Genomic DNA, 24,839 nt, shown 5'->3' with positions numbered 1-24,839 from the left:
ATAATATATTTTGTCTATTTGTTTTTAAAACTATTTTTGTACAATATATAATTAACTTGCAAAATGCATTATTTGTGCATTATTGTCCAGAAAATACATACACAAATTGTGAAATACAACTTAAGAACTGAAATCAAACAAGAGGAAAACATAATTAAAATGTGAATATTTTTCATCATTTTATTTAGTGTATTGTCTCATTTAACGATATTCATCATGTTTATGCATGTAGATTGAAGATTAAAGGAAACTGATGACAATCTTGAGTTTTCAACAGGTGTTCACTATTCGGTACAATAATTGTATATTCTGGTGCGTGTAATTGATGAAGGTGTTAATAGATGTTATTGTAGCAATTAAACAAAGGACACGCATTTAGTTAATCTCATTTGATGCTCTTAATTGTGTATTACCTTAGAGTGAAGCCACAGCTAATGTTGGTCCTATCAGGAAAAATTAATTGTACAGTTAGGAAGGCAATAATATTTCATGTTTTTGTTTTATTAAATCCTTCAAAAGGAAGGTGACAAATCTTTGTTTTTATTTTCATTTTATAGCGTTTCATTTCCTTTGCTCTTACACATGTTTAATTTCTTCATCTATCAATATGATAATAAAAAGTACACAATCTCTTCCTCCAATTTTTTTAATTTCTTCATCTTTCAATATAATCCTAAAAAAATATTTTGATGTATGTGATAACAAAATGTATTCTTGTCGCTAAATAGCTTCTTGTTGCTTTTTGTCACCAATTTTTTTTCTTCTTGTCGCTTCTTGACGCTTTTTGTCGCTAATTAGTGAGACCCCACATGCGTGTAGTTTTCCTGATTTCAAGGGGTAGCAGATGAGTGATTCCCCGCTTCATTGATTAATTTGAAACTCATGGGATTCTTTCTATGTCTGTCTGCATATGGAGGGCTATTGTTGTTGCATTATTTTAAATCATATGCATAATTTAAATTAAAATAAAAGTTTCATCGTAAAAATTACCTATTACACCCCGTCAGCAGAAATGGAATCTTCCATATTATCGTTTCGAGTTGTCTCCCTTTCAAACTAGAACATAGGCGGATCCAGCCCCCCCCCCCCCCCCCCCCTTTTCGTGGAAAAAAAATTGGTTGATTATAAAGAGAATCCTTGAAGCATGACTGGAGCGGGCCCCCTCTTAGGTCAGTCAGCGGGCTCCCCCTTAGGAAAAGTTCTGGATCCGCCACTGTAGAACTTAATCCAGAGGAAAGTTAGAACATTGCTTTAACTGTACCTTATTAAAATTGAACATGTTGAATATATATATATCCAATTTAAGTAAATTAAAGCTGTAATCCCTGATCACAAATTGAATGCTATGTTTACAATTGTTGAAAGCCATGTGCTTTTTTGCGGGGAAAATGCGGACCCCCTTAACAGGAATCAGTTACATTTCATTGTTATTTGTAGACAGTAAAAATAATTTTGGCAATCATTTTGACTAACTTCTAAGATTTAATTATTCATAAAAAATTTTCTTCGGGTGAAACTGTTTATACTTTAATTATCTACATCTGCCACAGTATTTTCTATCCAATATACAAGGAACATTAGCTACAAATTGGTCATTGTACTTTCAAATTATATACATTTTACAAACTTAAGAGGTATTGGGTGAAAGTAACGTATATCATGTATATTCATCAATTAACACCATGTGAATACATTTAAATAAGTTGGTACGAGTTAGCAATGGTACGAGTTATCATTGGTACAAGTTTTTTTTAGTGGTACGAGTTTACAATGGTACAGGATAACTATAATTCGATAAAACACAATAAGTACATGGCTCATACACTTGTAACGGGGATTGGCTATTCTTTAAGTTGAGTGACTATTCAGATTGTTACATTTTGCATGTGGAGTTGAATTAGTTTAGAGAATAATACTATCCAGCTATACTAGGGTTACTGGCCAAAAATGCTTGAGACTCACTCATGTTCATGCTTTTTTGCGGCAGTATTCTTGGATCTATTTTTTTCCTCTTTGATCTTTTCAATTTTGGCCAAATATCATGCATTTGTTTAATGAAAATTTGGCAGAACTGCTATACATGTGTCAATGAAAACTATGGCAATCGTATCCCTCAGAGCATTCTGCTCTTAGATTTTGTCAAGCCTGCGACTTTTTTCGCAGAAAGCTCGACATGGGGATAGTGATCCTACGGCGGCGGCGATGTTAGCTCAGTTCTTAAAAGCTTTATATTTTAGAAGGTGGGAGACCTGGATGCTTCATACTTTTATATGGTTGCCTCATGTTATGAAGTTTCCGTCAGTCACATGTCCAATGTCCTTGACCTCATTTTCATGGTTCAGTGACTACTTGAAAAAAAAGTTATTTTTTTTTTGTAATGTTAAATTCTCTCTTATAAGTAATAGGATAACTATATTTGGTATGTGCATACCTTGCAAGGTCCTCTTGCCAGACAGACAGTTTTCACTTGACCTCGACCTCATTTCATGGATCAGCGAACAAGGTTAAGTTTTGGTGGTCAAGTCCATATCTGAGATACTATTAGCAATAGGTCTAGTATATTCGGTGTATGGAAGCAGTGTAAGGTGTACATGTCCAACTGGCAGGTGTCATCTGACCTTGACCTCATTTTCATGGATTAGTGGTTATAGTTAAGTTTTGTGTTTGGTCTGTTTTTCTTATACTGTTTGCAATAGGTTTTCTATATTTTGTGTATGGGATGGTTGTAAGGTGTACAGGTGGTTCATTCTGGCTATTCCTACATTTTGAAATTTATAGGTAAAATAGTAAAATTTTATGTAGGAGTTCCCAGAATTTTTGTGTAAACAATGGGATTATGTAGGATTATGTTGTAACAACATTAAACTAATGAGATCTTATGAGTCAAGGTAAATGCAGGTAATTCTTATAGAAAATAAATAAAAATAAAAATAAAAATTTATATCCCAATCTTATATTTCATTTAATAATTTCAACGGCACAGTTTATGTAAATAATATTCAAATGCACAATATGAATTCATAGCTACAATTTCATGCACAAGTAATTCCAATTATTTACAATAATATATACAAGTAAACAATATCATTTGAAATATCAATGTTAAATCATTCTTTAATCAAAGCAATAAATGAAAGCACCAAAAGTATACTTAATTTATATTTAAATTTAAATTTATTTATAGCACTCAAATAGTAATACAACATATAAGAGAATACAAAGTCTTAATCAATGTGCAGGAGATGAGAAGCAGCTTCTCCATACTCGACTTGAGTAAATTCATCTTTCTGTAACCTTATTTTCTATTATTATCTATAATAATTAAGTTTTTGATATTGTATTAATTTTTAAAAATCATAATTTGTTAAAATAATGAAATTAATAAATTCTTTGTGCCTGTCCCAAGTCAGGAGCCTGAAATTTAGTGGTTGTTGTTTGTTTATGTGTTACATATTTGTTTTTCGTTCATTTTTTATATATAAATAAGGCCGTTGATTTCTCGTTTGAATTGTTTTACATTGTCATATCGGGGCCTTTTGTAGCTGACCATTCGGTATGGGCTTTGCTCATTGTTGAAGGCCGTACGGTGACCTTAAAATTGTAAATGTCTGTATTATTTTGGTCTCTTGTGGACAGTTGTCTCATTTGCAATCATTCCACATCTCCTTATTTACATTTGAGGCTGAAGTTGAAAGTGTGGGTAACTATCAATTTTCTTTTTAAATACTTTTTTTCAGACTTTCCAGACTTTTAAATGCTTTATATCTACTACTTTCTTTCATTTTATTTTTATTTTTCCAATGCTTTTTTGGAAATTACATGGTATTAAAATACTTAAAATTATTACTTTATGCATGTTTTCAAACAAGAAAGTCTCATTTTTACATATAATTAATGATTTTTCTTTAATTTCCACAGGTAAATTTACCTTTGACCAAATTAGACACTAATGACTAAACCAACATATTTTGCAATAACAACATGTATTGTTCTTCCACTAATCCCCCATGTAGGAATAGCCAGAATAGTAAAATATAAAATGTAGGAATAGCCAGAAGACACCGTACAGGTCTACCTGGCAGGTGTCATATGACCTTGACCTCATTTTCATGGTTCAGTGGTCAAAGTTAAGTTTTTGAGTTTTGGTCTGTTTTTCTAATACTATATGCAATAGGTCAACTATATTTGGTGTATGGAAATATTTCATGATCTACATGTCAGTCGCGCAGGTTTTATTTGACCTTGATCTCATTTTTTACGGTTCATTGCTCACACAGTGTTAAGCTTTTGTGTTTTGGTCTGTTTTTCTTAAACTATAAGCAATAAGTCAATTTTATTTGTTGTATGGAAGAATTGTTAGCTGTACATGCCAACCTGGCATGGTTTATCTGACCTTGACCTCATTTTCATGGTCCAAAGGTCAATGTTTAGTTTTCTTGGTTTATGTAATAAGATTATGTGACAGTTGTAATAAAGCTTTATTATTAGGACTATCAAAATAATATCAATGATTAGTAAAGAAGGCGATACATTTCAGTGTGTACACTCTTGTTTTTAAAGTGGGGCGAGTTAGTGAAAAAGTGGGACGATTTGTCATGGATTCCCTTCAAATATATTCTAATGTGGTTTTTGGCTTCTTCGTGCATTAACAAGCTCATAGCCATTGTTGAATTAATTGTTTTCTTTAAAATAGTCGACAAAATTGCTCTTACAAAATTGGCATTTGGGAGCCTCGAGCTCGATGGGGGAAATACTCTGCAAATACTGACAGTTGGCAGGTATGGTCATCAAAAAAGTTGACATGTTTCTATGTACATTTACCATTATGTTACTTGATGTTCTTGCTATACACACAGTACAGAGACTAGTCAATCTTTGTGAACTATTTTTTATGGGAGTCATAGAATATGTGTATACAATCAATAATTAAAAATAGTCTATTTATATTGAAAAGAAAAAGTTCTTATATGTCTAAAGAAGAGGGACGAAAGACACAAAAGGGACAGTCAAACTCATAAATTTAAAGCAAACTGACAAGACCATGGCTAAAAATGCATTTCATGGGAGGCACAGAAAATATACTGTAAACAGTAGACTATAGATATAGGTGAACTAGGTACAAAAGAACTCTAAATCTTAAATTCTACAAACCACCTCTGTTCTATGGAAGATAATGATATAACTGGACTAGAAATACACAACAACCTGTAATTAACTGCCTTTACAGCGCTTTCGCGCTTTGATTTTTTAAAGATCTCAAGAATTTTTGAAGTTAAATTTCTTTTCTTCGTAAATAACAAGTAGAGTGATCACTTGGACACACACGTGGAACTATTTTCTGTTTTTTAAGGTATTGTTTCGGATTTTCGCTCCTTCTCCGACTTAGTTACTTGCATTAGTATATTTGAATAATTATGTCCCTAAGCTGGTTCTCGGCTGACTACTACACTTTGTTTCATTCTTTGTTTGAGTGAAGCGAATACAAGCGGATTCCAGTTTATTATGTCCCTTGACTAGAAAAAAAAGCGGATTTTGTTAATGAATTTGTTAGTAATTATATATAATTATTGTTTGAAATAATTGTATTTTATGTAATATTCAGAGAATCTTCGACTTCTTATTCTTCCAATAGAGATCAGGGGCATGTCCAGGATATTTGAAAGGGGGGCGCAGAATAAAATATTTCGCCGAGCGAAGCGAGGCGCAAATTTTTTGGACCTTTTTTTGGCTTAAAAACATAAAAAAATTATAGAGAATTGCACTAATGTAACGGTTCCTGACTTGGAGCATGTATATTTTATAGTCAAAGTGTCAGGGTGTGACATTTTTTATGCCGAGTTCTCTCCATTAATTGTCTATGGTATATTAAAATGATTGGATGGATCTTAACAGCAGTAGACCAATAACGAGAAATTCCAAACTCAAGGGTATAAGGAGTTACTTAACATTTCAATTCCTAGGCCAGGATTTTATGAACGAGAGGCGTGATTACGGTTGAGGGTCCATGGGGAAGCTCAGAAGCTCCTGAATTTCAACAATTTAGCATCAAATTATGAAGTAATCCCTCTATTTTTTATTAAGTTCGGGTTTCTTTGAACGACACACATGATACAAGACAAATAAACACTGAAGAATAAAGTTCTTTCGTTCTGAGTATTGCTTTAATGTGGAAATATACTTATTTCTAGTGTGCATGTACCTTGACGCAAAACCTAAAATGAACACAGAAAAATACTGACGGACTCTCATTTTCAATTAGTAGAACGGATTCATTAGAACCATTTTACGTGGATTTCTCATGGCGTAATCGATTGACGATGACCCATCAGATTGGGGAATCAGTATAAAAAGAAATCAGAGTATGTGTTTAATTAATGAATATGATGAATTGCCATTATTCAATACAATACAAGCAGATTATGACGATAGTTTTTTTTTTTTTTTAAAGGGGGGGCGTACGCCCATTACACTCTAACCTGGACCCGCCCCTGGAGATGGACTATTTTTGAGTGTGGATTATGACTCTTTGCTCGCTCGTAAAAGCAAGAGTCTTATTTTACACTGAAAGTCAGAATTTGGGTAAATCACATTTACCTGTTTACTGAAATACAATTAGTGCCAGCGTTGTCCGTACCATTTACTAGCCTCTAGATATATTTGGAGAATCCTTACAGTTTTAGAGATATAAATATAGATTACGAATGTAACTGTTATGTTTTTTAAGTCTTCCTTGTAGTATTGTATAATTTTGGACCATACAATACATGTCACATTACATGTATTGCCAAAATTATTAATTTGTGTAACCATATCCATGTTAAATTTTAGGTATTTGAATTAGACATTTGTTCACGCATACATGATTACTTGACCAGATACAATCAGTTAACTGTCACTACGAGCACCCATGAGATCTTAAAAATTTTGCGCTAATATGATCACTTACATTTATGAGTAAAATTTGAGCTAGATCTACTCAATTGAGTTAGATATATCAATTTTGAGACTAATCTAAATGATTATTTGAGCACACATGTGGCTATTTACACTAATGAGAGCAATATTGGGATTCTGCATGAGGAAACTTAGCAAATCTTGATAGAGACAAACCTATGAGCGCTTTACCCTGCATATGACTGAAAGAGATATTTTAAAAGTTTTCTGGAACCCCAGATTAAAAGTTGAACTGCAACATTGCAAAGTGTTAGTGTATTATTTTATTTTATAAAAATGTTAAAATTGAGAATGGAAATGGGGAATGTGTTAAAAAGACAACAACCTGACCAAAAAAAAAAAACAACAGCAGAAGGTCACCAAAGTAGCGAGAAATTCCCGCAACCGGAGGCGTCCTTCAGCTGGCCCCTAAGCGTTCATTATCACTGAACTATTATACATTTGATTAATCGCGGGCAAAGCGGGCAGTTTAGCTTAGTGGCCCCACACTGACTCTGTTGTTCATATGTCACTTAAAAAAATCAGGCCGCCTTCTTCAGGTCTTGCCATCTCTATTTTTCTTTTTGTAAATCATACACAACAAAACTATTGAATAATTATGAAAATTATACCACAGATAACTATGGTAAAACTTTTAATTGTTGTTGCAATAATTAAACTTGGCAGCAATGGCTGCCATCCAAGATCCAAAAAGTTTTTATATTGATGAATTATATATCAGATTTGGATTCTTTTGGTCACAAAACATTTTGGAAGGTACACTGAAGGTGGTGGCCAAATCTTTATTCTTAAAGGCTTAAAGCTTTCGGGTCTGAAAATTGCCCAAAATCATCATGTTTTGACAAAATTTGGATCATAAAATGTACTTTTATGAAAAGAACTGATTTATTGAGCGTTTAGACTTTAGAAATATGCCCATTTGAGAAACCAAATAATTGTGAACTTTTTGGAGCTTTATGTTAAAGTAAATATTTAAGGCCATTTTGGACAAGAAGTGAAACTTGTCCTTTGAATCAGTGGTTTCACACTAATAACCATACTACTTAGAAGATAGCTCTTTCACAGTACATTGTTAAACTTGAAGATAAATTTATACCAACAATGACCAATATTAATGATGGAATGAGATTATACATGTATATATACTGTCAGTGGCGGATTCAGAGGGGGGCGTACAATGTACATGTATAGCTGCAGATTCTTATTTTTTTTTTTAAATATAATTGGATAAATGATTGACAGTGTTAACGTTGCAATAAAACCAAGATAACTCAGTGAAGCTATTTCTGAACATTAAAAAAGTTTTTGTTGACTGCAACAAAAATCTAGAATAAGGGATAGTAATATTGCTGTGTTAACATCCACTCCATTAGTGATTGATCCAAAAGCTAAATGTTCCAGAAAGTAGAAGCCCTGGCCATGCTCAGTCTTTAGTTTTCTATGTTGTTTTTAGTGTACTTTTATTTGTCTGCATGTCTTTTTTAGTTTTAGTCATGGAATTTTAAGTTTCGATTTATGAGTTTGCTGTTCATCTGGTATCTTTAATTTAGCTCCAATATTACAATTTGTCTGTTTTAATATGATTGTCTCAAACCTCTTTATCATAGTTCAGTGTCAGAGCATTGGTGAGTGACTATATAGCTACTCGAAGAATTGTTTGCTATGTTGATTTTCTATTATAAGTTATATGCTAACTATTTTTGTATGTGTGCAAATATATGGTCATAATGCCAATCTAACAGTTCTCATTTGACCACATAATCATTGATAATTCACAAAGTTAAGTTTCCAAGTTCAATTCAGTATCTCAGATATGATATATATATATATGTTTATATTTTTTGTTTGGGCATGTATCATGTTTTCCCTCCGGTTTATATGATCCGTTCATCCTATATATTGTCTCTTAAAATTCAAGAGTCAATCTTAAATTAAGAGTAAATTATATGGCCTTCCAAATACCGTTTCGATCCCTAACATCACTGAAGAGACATATATTGTCGAAATCTAGATCTGGTGTACTAAAGAAATATTGACACCGAATGTTTGTGGCAATACATCGTAGCCACAAGTTAACAATTATTTTTTTTCTGTGACGTATTAAATTTATATTCAGATCCAGTTTGTTACATCTTGTGATCAATTTTATTTGTCAATCGTCAATGGCAGTCAGCAGGGTTAAAGAACATCAGTTGTTCGACCTATTAGTCAAATGCGTTTTGTTTAAATATACTTTTTCACTTTTTTGGTCTTTTGGAAAATGTTGTTTGTGCTGTTTTTAGACCCTTCTACAACGAAATTTGTTTGACATGCACACGTATAAAAATTGGGGTTTTTATCCAACGCAATCATAGGTTTGAACGTAGTTTTCAATTTAGACTCGTTTATATTTTTTGTTTGGGCATGTATCATGTTTTCCCTCCGGTTTATATGATCCGTTCATCCTATATATTGTCTCTTAAAATTCAAGAGTCAATCTTAAATTAAGAGTAAATTATATGGCCTTCCAAATACCGTTTCGATCCCTAACATCACTGAAGAGACATATATTGTCGAAATCTAGATCTGGTGTACTAAAGAAATATTGACACCGAATGTTTGTGGCAATACATCGTAGCCGCAAGTTAACAATTTTTTTTTTTCTGTGACGTATTAAATTTATATTCAGATCCAGTTTGTTACATATTGTGATCAATTTTATTTGGCAATCGTCAATGGCAGTCAGCAGGGTTAAAGAACATCAGTTGTTCGACCTGTTAGTCAAATGCGTTTTGTTTAAATATACTTTTTCACTTTTTTGGTCTTTTGGAAAATGTTGTTTGTGCTGTTTTTAGACCCTTCTACAACGAAATTTGTTTGACATGCACACGTATAAAAATTGGGGTTTTTATCCAACGCAATCATAGGTTTGAACGTAGTTTTCAATTTAGACTCGTTTATATTTTTTGTTTGGGCATGTATCATGTTTTCCCTCCGGTTTATATGATCCGTTCATCCTATATATTGTCTCTTAAAATTCAAGAGTCAATCTTAAATTAAGAGTAAATTATATGGCCTTCCAAATACCGTTTCGATCCCTAACATCACTGAAGAGACATATATTGTCGAAATCTAGATCTGGTGTACTAAAGAAATATTGACACCGAATGTTTGTGGCAATACATCGTAGCCACAAGTTAACAATTATTTTTTTTCTGTGACGTATTAAATTTATATTCAGATCCAGTTTGTTACATCTTGTGATCAATTTTATTTGGCAATCGTCAATGGCAGTCAGCAGGGTTAAAGAACATCAGTTGTTCGACCTGTTAGTCAAATGCGTTTTGTTTAAATATACTTTTTCACTTTTTTGGTCTTTTGGAAAATGTTGTTTGTGCTGTTTTTAGACCCTTCTACAACGAAATTTGTTTGACATGCACACGTATAAAAATTGGGGTTTTTATCCAACGCAATCATAGGTTTGAACGTAGTTTTCAATTTAGACTCGTTTATATTTTTTGTTTGGGCATGTATCATGTTTTCCCTCCGGTTTATATGATCCGTTCATCCTATATATTGTCTCTTAAAATTCAAGAGTCAATCTTAAATTAAGAGTAAATTATATGGCCTTCCAAATACCGTTTCGATCCCTAACATCACTGAAGAGACATATATTGTCGAAATCTAGATCTGGTGTACTAAAGAAATATTGACACCGAATGTTTGTGGCAATACATCGTAGCCACAAGTTAACAATTTTTTTTTTTCTGTGACGTATTAAATTTATATTCAGATCCAGTTTGTTACATCTTGTGATCAATTTTATTTGGCAATCGTCAATGGCAGTCAGCAGGGTTAAAGAACATCAGTTGTTCGACCTGTTAGTCAAATGCGTTTTGTTTAAATATACTTTTTCACTTTTTTGGTCTTTTGGAAAATGTTGTTTGTGCTGTTTTTAGACCCTTCTACAACGAAATTTGTTTGACATGCACACGTATAAAAATTGGGGTTTTTATCCAACGCAATCATAGGTTTGAACGTAGTTTTCAATTTAGACTCGTATATATATATATATATATATAAGTACGTCTGAGTCAGTGACAACCCTACAACAGATGTATCCATCAGATCGCCATCAATGATGGTGATACATGGCTGTGTACATAATGTATATACAACTCGTCTAAACATCAACCCAACAATTTACAGATCTAAAATTGTTGGGTTGATGTTTAGACGAGTTGTATATATATATATATATATATACATAACTTTAACCTATAATGGTTTAATTTTTAAATTGTTATTTGGATGGAGAGTTGTCTCATTGGCACTCACACCACATCTTCCTATATCTATATAAGTACGTCTGAGTCAGTGACAACCCTACAACAGATGTATCCATCGGATCGCCATCAATGATGGTGATACATGGCTGTGTACATAATGTATATACAACTCGTCTAAACATCAACCCAACAATGTTAGATCTGTAAATTTGCTTTCGCAAATTTTTGGTTCTTCCCTCGCCGGGATTCGAACCCATGCTACTGTGATATCGTGACACCAAATCGCCTGCACTGCAGCCGTCCCGCTAGACCACACGACCACCTGCTCAGGTGGTCGTGTGAGGGAAGAACCAAAAATTTGCGAAAGCAAATTTACAGATCTAACATTGTTGGGTTGATGTTTAGACGAGTTGTATATATATATATATATATATCAACCCAACAATGTTAGATCTGTAAATTTGCTTTCGCAAATTTTTGGTTCTTCCCTCGCCGGGATTCGAACCCATGCTACTGTGATATCGTGACACCAAATCGCCTGCACTGCAGCGAGTTGTATATACATTATGTACACAGCCATGTATCACCATCATTGATGGCGATCCGATGGATACATCTGTTGTAGGGTTGTCACTGACTCAGACGTACTTATATATATATATATATATATATATACGAGTCTAAATTGAAAACTACGTTCAAACCTTTGATTGCGTTGGATAAAAACCGCAATTTTTATACGTGTGCATGTTAAACAAATTTCGTTGTAGAAGGGTCTAAAAACAGCACAAACAACATTTTCCAAAAGACCAAAAAAGTGAAAAAGTGTATTTAAACAAAACGCATTTGACTAACAGGTCGAACAACTGGTGTTCTTTAACCCTGCTGACTGCCATTGGCGATTGCCAAATAAAATTGATCACAAGATGTAACAAAATGGATCTAAATAAATTTAATACTAAACAGAAAAACTTTTTAAACTTGTGGCCGCGATGTTATGCCACAAACATACGGTGTCAATATATTTTAGTACACCAGATCCGGATTTCGACAATAGATGTCTCTTCAGTGATGTTAGGGATCGAAACGGTATTTGGAAGGCCATATAAAGAGTATCCTCATTTTTAGAAAAAGTACCCTCATTTTTTAGATAAACTCTTGAATTTAAAGAGTCAATATAGGATGAACGGATCATATAAACCGGAGGGGAAATATGATACAAAGCCCAAACAAAAAATATAAACGAGTCTAAATTGAAAACTACGTTCAAACCTTTGATTGCGTTGGATAAAAACCGCAATTTTTATACGTGTGCATGTTAAACAAATTTCGTTGTAGAAGGGTCTAAAAACAGCACAAACAACATTTTCCAAAAGACCAAAAAAGTGAAAAAGTGTATTTAAACAAAACGCATTTGACTAACAGGTCGAACAACTGATGTTCTTTAACCCTGCTGACTGCCATTGGCGATTGCCAAATAAAATTGATCACAAGATGTAACAAAATGGATCTAAATAAATTTAATACTAAACAGAAAAACTTTTTAAACTTGTGGCCGCGATGTTATGCCACAAACATACGGTGTCAATATATTTTAGTACACCAGATCCGGATTTCGACAATAGATGTCTCTTCAGTGATGTTAGGGATCGAAACGGTATTTGGAAGGCCATATAAAGAGTATCCTCATTTTTAGAAAAAGTACCCTCATTTTTTAGATAAACTCTTGAATTTAAAGAGTCAATATAGGATGAACGGATCATATAAACCGGAGGGGAAATATGATACAAAGCCCAAACAAAAAATATAAACGAGTCTAAATTGAAAACTACGTTCAAACCTTTGATTGCGTTGGATAAAAACCGCAATTTTTATACGTGTGCATGTTAAACAAATTTCGTTGTAGAAGGGTCTAAAAACAGCACAAACAACATTTTCCAAAAGACCAAAAAAGTGAAAAAGTGTATTTAAACAAAACGCATTTGACTAACAGGTCGAACAACTGATGTTCTTTAACCCTGCTGACTGCCATTGGCGATTGCCAAATAAAATTGATCACAAGATGTAACAAAATGGATCTAAATAAATTTAATACTAAACAGAAAAACTTTTTAAACTTGTGGCCGCGATGTTATGCCACAAACATACGGTGTCAATATATTTTAGTACACCAGATCCGGATTTCGACAATAGATGTCTCTTCAGTGATGTTAGGGATCGAAACGGTATTTGGAAGGCCATATAAAGAGTATCCTCATTTTTAGAAAAAGTACCCTCATTTTTTAGATAAACTCTTGAATTTAAAGAGTCAATATAGGATGAACGGATCATATAAACCGGAGGGGAAATATGATACAAAGCCCAAACAAAAAATATAAACGAGTCTAAATTGAAAACTACGTTCAAACCTTTGATTGCGTTGGATAAAAACCGCAATTTTTATACGTGTGCATGTTAAACAAATTTCGTTGTAGAAGGGTCTAAAAACAGCACAAACAACATTTTCCAAAAGACCAAAAAAGTGAAAAAGTGTATTTAAACAAAACGCATTTGACTAACAGGTCGAACAACTGATGTTCTTTAACCCTGCTGACTGCCATTGGCGATTGCCAAATAAAATTGATCACAAGATGTAACAAAATGGATCTAAATAAATTTAATACTAAACAGAAAAACTTTTTAAACTTGTGGCCGCGATGTTATGCCACAAACATACGGTGTCAATATATTTTAGTACACCAGATCCGGATTTCGACAATAGATGTCTCTTCAGTGATGTTAGGGATCGAAACGGTATTTGGAAGGCCATATAAAGAGTATCCTCATTTTTAGAAAAAGTACCCTCATTTTTTAGATAAACTCTTGAATTTAAAGAGTCAATATAGGATGAACGGATCATATAAACCGGAGGGGAAATATGATACAAAGCCCAAACAAAAAATATAAACGAGTCTAAATTGAAAACTACGTTCAAACCTTTGATTGCGTTGGATAAAAACCGCAATTTTTATACGTGTGCATGTTAAACAAATTTCGTTGTAGAAGGGTCTAAAAACAGCACAAACAACATTTTCCAAAAGACCAAAAAAGTGAAAAAGTGTATTTAAACAAAACGCATTTGACTAACAGGTCGAACAACTGATGTTCTTTAACCCTGCTGACTGCCATTGGCGATTGCCAAATAAAATTGATCACAAGATGTAACAAAATGGATCTAAATAAATTTAATACTAAACAGAAAAACTTTTTAAACTTGTGGCCGCGATGTTATGCCACAAACATACGGTGTCAATATATTTTAGTACACCAGATCCGGATTTCGACAATAGATGTCTCTTCAGTGATGTTAGGGATCGAAACGGTATTTGGAAGGCCATATAAAGAGTATCCTCATTTTTAGAAAAAGTACCCTCATTTTTTAGATAAACTCTTGAATTTAAAGAGTCAATATAGGATGAACGGATCATATAAACCGGAGGGGAAATATGATACAAAGCCCAAACAAAAAATATAAACGAGTCTAAATTGAAAACTACGTTCAAACCTTTGATTGCGTTGGATAAAAACCGCAATTTTTATACGTGTGCATGTTAAACAAATTTCGTTGTAGAAGGGTCTAAAAACAGCACAAACAACATTTTCCAAAAGACCAAAAAAGTGAAAAAGTGTATTTAAACAAAATATAGCATAGCAAATTATATTATTTGTACTATATTGTAAGGTGAACATATCTGCCCGGCAAGTATACATTTTGTAATATAAACACCTGTCATTTATCAATAATTCAACACAACTTGAGGTCCTCTGATGTTCAGTACTTCAGTACTTTGATCTAAATCCTCCTCCCCCTCTCGAATATCAAATGGTCGTCCCCTAATACTGGAACAGATATATATGACATAAATATTTGCCATGACTAAAAAAAACAAATCAAAATACGAAGCCTTTCTATATCAGGCTAGAATATCAGGTACCATTAAAACATACTGACTTGCGAGTAGAGAATTTTCTGTGAAAAGTCCTGCAGCAGGCACAGATTTAAAAGTAGTATAGAAAGTGCATTATTCGTAACAGATTCATTAGGATGAGGAGGTAATAAATCCTAGTACAGGAGGTGGCGGTGCATTGGTGTGGCAATATCTGTTGTCTGACAGCGGTGGTGGTGGTAATTGGCTATCTGAGTTCTCTTTCATCTGGCGGTGCCGGTAAAGCAGAAGTTGTGTATTATGCATGGCATGGTTCAATGTGCTTACGCAAAGTAACTGGTGGCCATTGTTTCATATGTATCATTGTTATAAATAGCAAGTGGTTCTAATGTTTAATTTTGCATCTAAAATAGAAAATAATGTGACTCAAATGAATATTTTAGGGTGGAGGACCTTTTTTTTGTATCCTTGGTATAATTTTAAATATCTTGAAATAATTTAATGTTTCACAAGGGAATGGAAAGAACAAATATAAAAAAGAAGATGTGGTATGATTGCCCATGAGACAACTCTCCAAAAGAGACCAAAATGACTGACACAGAAATTAACAACTATAGGTCACACGGTACGGCCTTCAACAATGTGCAAAGCCCATACCGCATAGTCAGCTAAAAAAGTTCCTGAAATGTTTGTTTTCATTCATTGAAGGTTAGTTACAAAAAATACAAACATGTTTAATTAAAAAATCTTGTCCCTGTGTATGTCATAAAAACAAATTATTTGTTTTTTTCTTGTTTTTCATTTCAAAATTTAAAGAGTTTCGTCCCAGAAAAAAACCCCACAAAAGATAAACGGTATATATATATGATGGCGATCCGATGGATAAATCTGTTGTAGAGTTGTCACTGACTCAGACGTACTTATAAATATAATTATTTTGTGTGACTGTATTTTACATTAATTTGTAGGATCCTTTACTATAGATAATTGAGCTGATCTGTAACAATAACATCTCCATGCCTTATATATCATGTACTGTAGTATATGAAAGGCCGTTCATGTCAAAAGCCCGATAAAGTAACGCGTTAACATCTTAACAGGATAAAATCACATTTAACGCGATAAATGTAGTTTAAACGCGTTAAAATTATTTTTAACGCGTTAATTGATATTTTTTTTAAGAGTCCTTTAATAGCGTACATCGAGCATCTAGTAAACCATGCCCAATAATGTAACGAATCTGTGCCAAAAGAAAGAGGATGACCATTTGAACATATTATTTATCCCCCTCTCTAAAATGGGCGCTATTATCAATGCCCTACCTGTAAAGCTGAAAGACACTGTCTCTCTGTCCGTCCGAATTTTGTTCAAGGGTATGATTTTCTTTCTGATATTGTTTGACTCTAACCCCATTGTTTTATTTTTTATTTACATTGAGTCATAGATCACATTTATTCGGTCAGTGTTTCATCATTAGTTTTTTTAATACTAGTATGTCATTTGATTGAGTAAAACCATTTCAGTTGATATTTCAAAGTGTGTCTTTCTATGTTGTGATTTTACATTATTGTTTCAAGTTGGATAGGTGTTAGTGCCTATCTATACGTTTAAATCCACTGCATTTGTTTGCACCTGTCCCAAGTCGGGTACCTGGTACCGTATCAAAATGTCGTTTTTTGATGTGCTTCATAAGTGTTTCCATTTGTTTTTATAGATTATACCGTTGGCTTTCCTGTTTTTACACTAGTCTTTTTTAAGGCCCTTTGTACCATGCTGTTCAGTGTGAGCCAAGACTATACAAACTTTGCGCACGATGTTCCTACGTTACACCACCACGACGTCAAAGAGAGTTCAGTCTGAAACGTTTGACGTACATTTATTCAATTTGCAAGTTTCATTTGCTCTTTTTATGTAGTTGGTTGATTATAAATCTGTCTCTTAGTCTATTAATTTTGTGATGTCTATTTACCATGAATTTATTTACCCCAAGTTGTGGAAATCGATTAAATAATTTTTACCCTTAATTCACATTTAAAATGTTGTATTGTCGTAAGTAATGAACTTGAAGATAGGAAAAATGGGACAGAAGTATACGGTTTTCTATAAATGAATTACGACAAAATTTTAATCGCAGGCTGCTAAAATTGCATGGATGCATATCATCTGTCATTGTAATGATTTTTCATATCTTGATTCAACCCTAATACAAATATATCCAACACTCTGCAAGTAAATAAAAACATATTTACCCTTGATTAATTTGAATTGAATTGTATTAAAAATTTACTTGACACATAATCATTGAATGAAATTATTATAACCCGATCTTGAAAATTATTTTCCCAGTCATTTGAAGTTTCTTGCTTTTAAAATGTACTAATCTTCTCCTGAATCGTCCGTATAATACGGGGATGCATTAATTCAATGAAACTGTTTTTGTCGCCGTTTCCGATAAGTCTTTCAGTTACCTCCGTTTCATGCACAACAAAAAAACCGCATTAATTGCTTGGACAAATGAAATATCAACTTGGACAAAATGGCGCTACCGCTTGAAAAACGACTGTGTAGAGATGGTTTTATAGAATCTACAATTTTAAAACTCACGAACAATGAGGCAAATGTTTGTTCTTTCGGAAGATGTTATAATTATCTCACATCTTTTAGGCATTTTTAGCTATGTCTACTTATAAAACCACCTTTCAGCCGTTAAGTCAACAAAAAACGTCTTTGGACATTTTTCTTATTCCAGCTTAATATGCAGCCACCGAATCAGACGAAATTCGACAAAAAAACGGCTTTAATTGAACCGAGAACTGACACACTACGTTGCTCCCGCCAAGTTTCGGGAAGATCAGAGAATTAGAAATAGGATCACTATACATAAGCGATAAAACAGTTGTTTAAAAATGTAACGTTGGACATCCGTTTTTTTTCACAAAGTTTTGTTGTATTAATCCTCAAATATACTAGATATTACCAGAGACATATAATACATGTATTATATGTCTCTGATATTACTAAGCATATGACCAAGAGCAATAAGAAAATAAAGGAAAACATATATATATATATATATATACTGAATTAGTTTTTATAATGGTTAGTGTTTGTTAACATTTTATTTTGTTTTGCGGAGGAAATTTCGAAGATTCTGTTTTAAAACATAGGGGTTGTAGGAACAGCGTGCATGCCGTTACAATGAAGGCTGTAATTCATTCCCGAGTGTGCTAAAATGTTATCGTCTTCATTGGTGTCATCTTCTTGTGTTTGTGGTGTATGTTTTCATTTGCAGCACTTGTTTTTGGTAGTATGTTGTTCAAGATACCTGTTACAAATAGGACATTTTTAGTTAAAAAACCGAGTTTCCTATTTTGAAATCTGGTTTGTTAAGGAGAATGGTTTAATCGTGAGAGGAAGACGAAATGTAATATCTTCATTATCCTCCTCGTCTGAAATGTCCTAGGGTTGAAGTCATAAAACTTTGCTCAGTGCTCGGAGCACAAAAATCGTGCTCGAAACATGAAATCAAGCATTTTCATTTGTTGATTTACGAGTAAGAGTACAAAAACTGACTCGCAAGGCCATAAAACTTTCGAGCATGATTTTTGTACTCAGACTCGAAAATCAACCAATCAAATTGCTGGATTTCATGTTTCGAGCATGATTTTTGTGCTCCGATCACTGATCAAAGCTTTATGCCTTCACAAGACGCTACTCCAAAAAATTTGAACAGATCATAGTATTTGTTAGCAACATTATTCCATAACTCCAACCAACGATGTTTTATCGCGTTAAACGATGTTTTAACGCGTTAAATGAAGTTTTAACGCGTTAAATGAAGTTTTAACGCGTTAAATGAAGTTTTAACGCGTTATATGATGTTTTAACGCGTTAAATGATGTTTTAACGCGTAAAAATAATGTATGATAGCAACGTTTTTGTGTTGAATTTAACGCGTTAATGTGATTTATTATGACACATGTGGCCAGTGCGACGGATATTTTATCGCGATAAACGTCAATTTTAACCTACGGGATAAATCCCAAACTTGATAATTGCAAAGTTTAACGCGTTAAATATATTGATTTCTTTTCGCGTTAAAGTCTTGTTTTAACGCGTTAAAACTGTATTTATCGCGTTAAATGTGATTTTATCGCGTTACTTTATCGGGGTTTTGACATGATCGGCCTCTCATAGTAGTACGCCGCTATATTAAAACTGACGAGGAAAGTTAACACACGGCCACTGAAAGCTTTATTTTTGTAGAGACCAGGTGGTCGTGTGGTCTAGCAGGACGGCTGCAGTGCAGGCGATTTGGTGTCACGATATCACAGTAGCATGAGTTTGAATCCCGGCGAGGGAAGAACAAAATATTTGCGAAAGCAAATTTACAGATCAAACAAAGTAAATTTGCTTTCGCAAATATTTTGTTCTTCCTTCGCTATATATATACAACTCCTCTAAACATCAACCCAACAATGTAAGATCTGTAAATTGGTATCAAATTGCAAACAAATACTGGATACCCAGACTTTTAACAGTCACTCCACTGGTACAGAATACACCATATTTTGCAATGTTAATCGCAAGACTTCAAATGTTGTGTATCTCTTACAGTGAAAATGTGGTAAACAGTATGTTGGCGAGTCAGAACAGCCGTTTCACAAACGAATGAACGGCCATCGTAGCGACTACAACTGCAAGCAAGACCTCCTTCTCAGTCGACATATGAGATCCCTTGGCCACACTAAGGCAGATCTCAATCGACTGACCATTAAAATCATTGACTACAACTCTGCTTGGTCTAAGGAGGATAGACGCGCTCGGGAAAGATTTTGGATAAGAAAATTAAAAACTTTCGCACCAAATGGGATAAATGAAAAGATGTAGTTCGACTCCGTGTAGTGCTTCACATTTATGCTATATTACTTATTATTACAGTCTCTGTTTCTATTTCTCAACCTTTTTCATCTATTTAATAAAGTTTTGAAGATACCAATTTAAATTGCTTAATTTTTTCGGGGATGTATAAGTACCAAGCCACGTTCTTCTACTAGTTATACTTAGTCAAAACTTATTATTACATTTTAACGCCCGTTTGTTCGCGATGTTCCTGAAAATGTGCGCACGGTCAACGCTTTTACAACCCTATGAAGTTACAAAAAGAAGCATTCAATACTTATAATTACATTTGTTAGCTACGATCATGAAAACACGAATTTTATAATGTTTTTGTTTTGTTCACCTGTGCACTTTATTGTGACACCACCATATATGTGTTATCTTAAAAGAAAAGTTTTATTGAGTAATGCAATTGCTTAAAGAATAACACGTGATGTATAGTCAGCCATGCATAATAAAGTTTTATAATGAAACACACATCTAATGTAATTATTAAACAATGAAGCTTGACGGAATGTCGAATGTATGAGGCACAGGCCTGGGGCCATTACATTAATTGTTATGTAATGCATTACCTTACAATTACTTTGTGATTCTTCCATTGCAATTACAATTACATTATTCTAACATGTAATGCAATTAAATTACTATAACTTTGTCCTGTGTAATGCATTACATTACACATTACTTTTTAAATATAAAAACTAAAAACATTTCAAAAACAGATTTTTATAAGAAATTGATAAATATTACATTGAAGCACCACATGATTTTGAAAAATAAGAGGTACTTTATTATGCACGGCATAAAACTTAAACATCATGTTCTAAATCAATTTTTACGTGTGCATTGTGCTTACATATGAAATTATGAGGTAAACGTCAATGATACAGCCATCTATAGTGACAGAAACGGGCGCTATGAAATAGCAAATAATGATGTTTCAGATGTTCAGATCGATCATAAATCCACAGTGACAGAAACAACAAAAAGACAAGTTGACGGTAAACCAGATATCGTTTCATATGACTTTAATATTATTAGTCTATTATTATTTTATAAAACCACTTCACCACAAACCTACACAAGATGGTTTATCGAACGTCACGTTCTAGGTTTGGGTCGTCGGGACGTTTGAAAGAGAATTATATTTCCTGTATATTTAAAACGCATCTGATCACTGAGTCACGTGATGTTAGACCAGACGACAATTCCATAGAACTTTGTTGAGCTTTGGTATGATTTCCCTTTAAAACATAATAACAAATCATATTTAACCATATGTCTTAGGTACACAGATACAGCAAGATTGCCTACTAGTTTGAAGTTCATACGATTTCGTCCATGTACAGCTGAAATCAAAGTCATTATGAATAAAGTCAGAGGGAACTCCTAACTGAAATTATTTTCCGGGTCAGTTAAGTCGGTCATTATTCTTTTGCACGGTATTATATACTGTTTATCTAGAAATCAACCATTTGTTTCCTATGTATTGTCCACAACGACTAAGCTAATGGATACAATTTCTCGCTACATTGAAGACCTGTTGGCGACCTTCTGCTGTTCAGCCTGTTGTCTTTTCTATGACTATGGTCGGGTTGTTGTCTCTTCTACACATTCCCTATTCTATTCTCAATTTTATGTCCATATTTTTTTGCATTTGAGCTGCCAGTACCTTATAGGCAATACACACTAAATTTACGCTAATCCCGTCTGACCCTATAGTCGCCGTCAGCTGAAATTCGTAGCGGTTATCAATTAAAATAATCTAAACTATCAACCACGTTCACTCGAGGTATAGTTTTTCACATTCCATTCATAAATCGCAAAAAGAAAAACCACTACTGACCTACCTTTTAAGTGATTGCACTGTGATAATCCTGACCTTCACATTTTCCAAGACTATTTTCAATGGTGGAATCCGCCATTGTTTTTTCCGGAAGTGTTCCCCTGGAGTTCAATTTCATAACATTTGCATAAAGCGCGGGAAACCGTATCACATCAATGAAAAGAACATTTCAGGAAACTGCGTAAATGACGAATTTCACATGTAACAAATGATCCTCATAGAAACGAAGATGGCGGAATTACAATGGAAAACATTCTGGAAAATGTGAAGGTCAGGATTATTACAGTGCGATCACTTAAAAGGTAGGTCAGTAGTGGTTTTTCTTTTTGCGATTTATGAATGGAATGAGAAAAACTATATCTCGAGAGAACGCGGTTGATAGTTTAGATTATTTTTACCGATAACCGCTACGAATTTTAGCTGACGGCGACTATAGAGTACTCCTGCTCTAACTATTGACATCATACAGCACTCACTGGGTCAGATACTTTGTATTATGTCGTGAAAATATGACACTCTGATAGATATGAAGAACATTTGAATGGCATTTTTTTGCAACTAATTAGTCTAGTCTTTAGTAAGTGTCCCAAATGACACTGTAAACACTTGTGTACGTTTTCTCTTTTGTAGTTTCTTCACATATGTAATGTTCACTCATTTATTTAATTGAAATGGTGGCTGCTGCTTAAAAAATTTTGACTTAATTTTGATTTAGATTTATAGTATTTTTTGCTGTATAGTGTTTTTGAATCTACCAGACTCCGTTAAATAATTTTCCAGATGGCACAATATCATTTCGATTGTCTCTATTAATGTCTTTTTCATTGATTCCTAGTAAGGTGTCTAAATCCATGCGTATATTTCCTGTTATAAAGTAAATAGATGTTCTCATCCTCTCTCTAGCCTCCTCATAGTTAGAACAATGTAAAAGGTAGTGTTCTACAGTTTCTGGCTCTCCACAGGAACAGTTTTTGTCTGATGATGGTATGATTTTGGATTTATAATCATTTAGATCACAATAACCTGTTCTCAAACTAGTTATAATTGAAAACGACCATTTGTAAATCTTTTGGTATTTTTTGACAAACTTTTTGATGATAGTTATAATAATTTCTGCCACATTGACTTGATTCCCATCGGTTCTGCCATTTTCTTAAAACACTTTCTCTTGCTGCACGTTTTATATCCTGCCTGGTTACTTCTGATGGTTCTTCTATTTTTTCAGCTTCTTTAGCTCCTTTTTTGGCCAGTGAATCAGCAATGTCATTTCCTTGGATATCAGCATGACCAGGTGTCCATTCAAAATTTAATGGAATTCCATTCATCTTTAATACTTTAATACTTTCATGTTTTTCTTAATTTCTCTTATGACTTTGATGTAATTTTCTGATTTCCAGTTTAAAGTTAAAATTCCAATTGAGGTCTGACTATCTGAAAAAAGTGTAATTGAGTCTGTGTTTTGTCTGTTTTCTGATATTAAAAAGTGGTCAACAACAAGTTTAATGGCGATCAGTTCTCCGAGTAGTATTGATCCTTTCTTGGATACAGCTTTACTAATTTCAATTTGTGGTTGATTATTTGATGGAAAAATGACAGCACCTGCTCCTACAGGGCCAGGACTACCAAGACAGGACCCATCAGTAAATGCTATACATGAATTTGCTGGAAGATGACTTAGTTTTTCCATTATTATGTGTTTTCCAACATTTTTTTGGTCTGTTGATCTTGATTTGGAATTTCCAAGGTTTTTCCAATAATCTGGAGGAGATTTATATCTTTGTAACCCATTAAACTGAAATTCTGCTTCTATACCATTTACATCAACACCTGTACATACCTTCATGTCTTCTGCCTGAAGAATCATTTTTCCCACTGGAGATACATATTTTTCAGGGATGTCAATTGTTTTCCAATCATCCAGGATTTGTTTTATTGGAATGGAGTGTACGAGTTGCAATTTCTTCTCTACGCAGATGTATTGGTAGGATTCCAGAAACTACTTCCAAAGTCTCTACACTTGATGTTGGGGTAACATTAAGGCATATAGCTAATCCCTTTCGTTGAATTTTGTTCAGTTTGTCTGTTATATTGGTTTCACAGGTCTGCCAAACACTACTTGCATATTCTAAGGTGGAAAGGACAATACTTTGGTAAATTTGAAGTAGAATTTTTGTAGAAACTTTTGCAACTCCTTTGATCATTCTAAGAAGGCTAATTGCTTTAGGTAGCACTCCACAGTTAGAAAATAAAATAAAAAATGAGCCCCAAAATGTTTTATCATCTCCTATTCCTGGATTTCTAATACATTAACCTAACTGTTTGTGTTGTTCATGTGCATATGTATGTAATCAGTATCTTCCATAGATTTGATTTTCAAAAGTTAATAGGGTGAAAATAAATTCCTTTTATCTGTATCCATGGCAACATTCTGCATTTATTTCCAATAAAATATGGCAAAAAGGGGGGTGAACATGTCTCAATTCCCCCCACAATTTGGATCAAACTAGAATTTCAATGCCTTTGAGTGATACCTTTTTAGAAACTGTTTTCCTAAATCTTCCTAATGATCAAATAAAAAATGGGTGTCTTTCGCCTCATTTTTTCGTAAAATCCAATCACAAAGTTCGTGCGATAAAAAGTTGGAAAAAAACATTGCAATAATTGCCGGACCAATGTATGGTAGGGACATGCAAATACGGACTGTCATACAGAAAACAGCCTATATTACATACATTACATAACCTTGATGATCATATAAACCCAATACAAAGGCTATTTTAATACTCAGCTATCCAAAAATGATTTTTATTGCACACTAGCTCTCATATTTGAAAAATCCACAGGGGCCAAAATGCGAAACTACACACCTAACTGTGGAGTGCTACCTTAAGGTGAAATTTTTCCCCTCCTGTCTCAATTTTTTTTATGTTTTCTGTGTTC

General features: G+C 33.6%; 1 protein-coding gene across 4 annotated transcripts in view; it reads left to right on the top strand.

Annotated features, from left to right (window-relative positions):
- The window catches only part of LOC134686964 (carnitine O-palmitoyltransferase 1, liver isoform-like), an 86,073-nt gene that overhangs the window by 4,012 nt on the left and 57,222 nt on the right, over positions 1–24,839 (top strand). For 2 of the 4 annotated variants that reach the window (XM_063546854.1, XM_063546853.1), the window contains exon 1: positions 21,157–21,286. The exons of 1 other annotated variant lie outside the window; for it this stretch is intronic. The gene's annotated coding sequence lies outside the window, so the exon portion shown is untranslated. One more of the 4 variants, XM_063546856.1, reaches the window with a different exon arrangement.

Source organism: Mytilus trossulus, chromosome 10, assembly GCF_036588685.1.
Source record: "Mytilus trossulus isolate FHL-02 chromosome 10, PNRI_Mtr1.1.1.hap1, whole genome shotgun sequence".
NCBI lineage: Eukaryota > Metazoa > Mollusca > Bivalvia > Mytilida > Mytilidae > Mytilus > Mytilus trossulus.
This window is presented reverse-complemented; position numbering and strand designations above follow the sequence as displayed.